This window comes from Mus pahari, chromosome 8 (assembly GCF_900095145.1).
Source record: "Mus pahari chromosome 8, PAHARI_EIJ_v1.1, whole genome shotgun sequence".
Lineage (NCBI taxonomy): Eukaryota > Metazoa > Chordata > Mammalia > Rodentia > Muridae > Mus > Mus pahari.
In genome coordinates, this window is record NC_034597.1 from 17,911,727 (window position 1) to 17,915,360 (window position 3,634).

Sequence of the window (3,634 nt, forward strand, 5' to 3'; positions counted from 1 at the left end):
GGCCATCATTGGGAAGAGAGGCCCCTTGGTCTTGCAAACTTTATATGACCCAGTACGGGGGAATGCCAGGGCCAGGAAGTGAGAGTGGGTGGGTAGGGGAGCAGGGGCTGGGGAAGGGTATAGGGAACTTTCGGGATAGCATTTGAAATGTAAATAAAGAAAATATCTAATAGAAAAAAAAAGAAAAAGAAAAAAGTTCTCATTGGAAGAAGGAAATACCCCAAACTGAGCCTATATTGTGGGCATGTGGAGGAGGAGTGACTAGCGGTCTGCAATGGTTCATGCAGGTGCAGCAGGCATTTTCCCATTCACTAAGCTTGGAACCTGCCTGACACCCAGAGATGAACAAAGACAGAGAGCATGACAGGGGCAGATAATTGGCTGGTGCCAGCTGTGGGACTAGTAGTTATGGTCCGAGGGGACATAGGTGGAGGGTATAAAGGCAATCCTCATGATTTTAGTAAATGAGTCTGCTTCTGCTTCTCCCAGAATCTGTCAATAATTCCATGCCTTCTTACCCTCTACCCTCAGGGACTGTCTGGGGCCCCGAGGGGGGGGGCAAGGGCTAGAGCAATAGGCATGCAATCTACCCTTAAGTGTAGTTTGTTTTCCTGGTGAGAGTTCCTTGGAGAAAACGTAAGTTTTTATTTGCAAATTGTCATCAATTGCAGATAGTTTTTGGATTAGAGATAGGGATATGCGTTCACTTCTCCTTTCAGCTCTAGGACAGAATTGGCACAGAACTGTGAAGGCCCTGTGCCTTGAGTTCCTCCTCTGGCTCCCATTTGTGATAGACTATATAAACTCCTTCCTCCCTGTAGTGGTTTGAATAGGTTTGGCCTCCATGGAAGCAGGTGTTTGAATGCTTCATAGGGAGTGAGATTACTAAGAGGTGTGTCCTTGTTGGAATAGGTATGACCTTGTTGGAGGAAGTGTGTCACTGTGGGGGTGGGCTTTGAGAGTTTCCTCCTAGCTGCCTCAGGGTGTAAGTTTTCTGTTTGCTTTCGGAACAAGATGTAGAACTCTCAGCTCCTGCACCACCACCATATCTGCATGAAAACTACCATGCTTCCCACCATGATGATAATGGAATGAACCTCAGAACCTGTAAGCCAGCTCCAGTTAAGTGTTGTCCTTTATAAGAGTTGCCTTGGTGTCTCTTCACAGTAATGGAAACCCAAGCCAAGACACTCCCTGAGGGGTTTTTGCTCAGTGTTTTGTTTGGTTGACTTGTTTTTGTTTTTCCCAAGAGAAAAACTTTTTGTCAGAATCTTTTGTTTTCTGAGACAGGATTTGTCTGTGTACTCTTGACTGTCCTGGAACTAGTTCTGTCAGAGATCTGCTCACCTCTGCAATTCTGTTCAGTGTTTTATCATAGCAATAAAAGGCAAACTAGGAGCAAATCAGCTCTGTCTTGCTCTGTTCTTCATTTTTTTTTCATAATAAAGAAAAATATCCTTTGCTCTCTCCTTCCTTCCTTCCTTCCTTCCTTCCTTCCTTCCTTCCTTCCTTCCTTCCAATTTATATGAGTACACCATATCTGTCTTCAGATACATACAAGAAGGGTGCATCAGACCCAATTACAGATGGTTGTGAGCCTCCATGTGGTTGCTGGACTTGAACTCTGGACCTCTGGAAGAGCAATCAGTGCTAAATGCTGAGCCATCTCTCCAGCCCCTCTGTTCTTCATTCTTCTCCCTTTCTTTTTTCCTTCTCCTAGTGTCATGGTTTGTATATTCTTGGACCAGGGAGTGGCACCATTTGGAGGTGTGGCCTTGTTGGAATAGGTGGGACCTGGTTGGAGTAGGTGTGTCACTGTGGGTGTGGGCATAAGATCCTCACCCTAGTTGCCTGGAAGTCAGTCTTCCACTAGCAGCCTTTGATGAAGATGTAGAACTCTCAGCTCTGCCTGCGTCATGCTTGCCTGGATACTACCATTATCATCAAGATGGGAACCTTGATGATAATGGACTGAACCTCTGAACCTGTAAGCCAACCCCAATTAAATGTTGTTTTTTATAAGACTTGCCTTGGTCATGGTGTCTGTTCACAGCAGTATAACCCTAACTAAGACACCTAGCCTTTCCCAAAGACCAGAGGTTGGCTTGCTTCATGAGGTCTGTGTTTATTCCTCCTGAGATATATGACTGTTTTAACCTAATTACATTTCTTTGCTTCTCATTTTTTTTTCATTCTATCCTTAGCTAAAAATTTCTCACCTTACTTCCCTTGTCACTTCTGTTTGTGTTCCCCTAATTATTCTCTTAAAAAAAAATTTTTTTTTTTTGTTTTTTCAAGACAGGGTTTCTCTGTATAGCCCTGACTGTCCTGGAACTCACTCTGTAGACCAGGCTGGCCTCGAACTCAGAAATCCGCCTGCTTCTGCCTCCCAAGTGCTGGGATTAAAGGCGTGCGCCACCACGCCCGGCTATTATTCTCTTAATTTCTTAGTTCATCCCTCTCATACCCACAGTAAGTAATATATTACTGCATAGAGCTTTATATCAGTGTTCCTTCTTAAAACGACTGGCAACTAAGGTATGACTATTTTTCTATACTGTCACTATTTTAATAATGTTCCTATTCTTTGAGAATGATTATTTTGCAGACAGTATTTTTTATGGGGAAGTACTAGTGATCAGCCAGGTATCATTAGCAAACATGTAACAGAGGAAAATGACTCCTCAATTCTACTACAACCTTCATTCTTGAATATTGCAGGTATTTCCAGCTAAAGAGTAAGGATGGTTTTTAAAAATACAGCCTGGGCTAGCAAGATGTCTCAATGGGTAAAGGCACCTGTTTCTATGATTGAAGATGATTGATGTCCTGAGCTAGATACTTGGGACCCAATTGGTTAAAGGAGAGAACCAGTTCCTGAAGGTTGTACTCTGACCCCCCCCCCACACATACACACACAGAGAGAGGGGGGGAGGAGATAATATAAGAAAAGACAATGTAAAATAAAAAAGTAACCCCAGGTGTGCAACTCTGGTGAGAAAAAAAACAAGAAACATGAAAAACCAAGGCAACATGACTGCTTCACAAATTGCTAATCCTTAAGTACTGGCTTCCAGTTGCAATGAGTTTGATGAAATAACAAAGAGCTGATGAAATAAGGAAATCAATACATGATAAAAAAAATTTTAATTGAACAAAGAGATGAAAATACTGAAGCAAAATCAAACTGAAATACTGGAAACAAAAGCCCCAATAAGTCAAGTGTCACCAGTAGAATGAGTCATGGGAAGGAAATGTCAGGCCTTGAACACAAGGAGAAGAATTGGAACATTCATACATGGACAAACTAAAGTATGAACATTTGAGATCTATGAGACACTATGGAAAAAAACAAACCAATGAATTATGGGCATGAAAGAAGAATTTTATGCTAAAACACTAGAAAACATTGCAATAAAAAACAGATTTCCCAAATCAAAGGAAGGATGCCCAAGGCCTTTAAAACAGTTATGACCAGTAAAGAACCTCCCTTCATCATCTAGTTAAAATCCTAAATATAAACAACTATTGAAAGCTATAAAAAAACATCATGAATAAAGCCCATCATAATAATAAGTACATTCTTTTTTTTTTTTTTTTTTTTTTTTTGTTTTTCGAGACAGGGTTTCTCTGT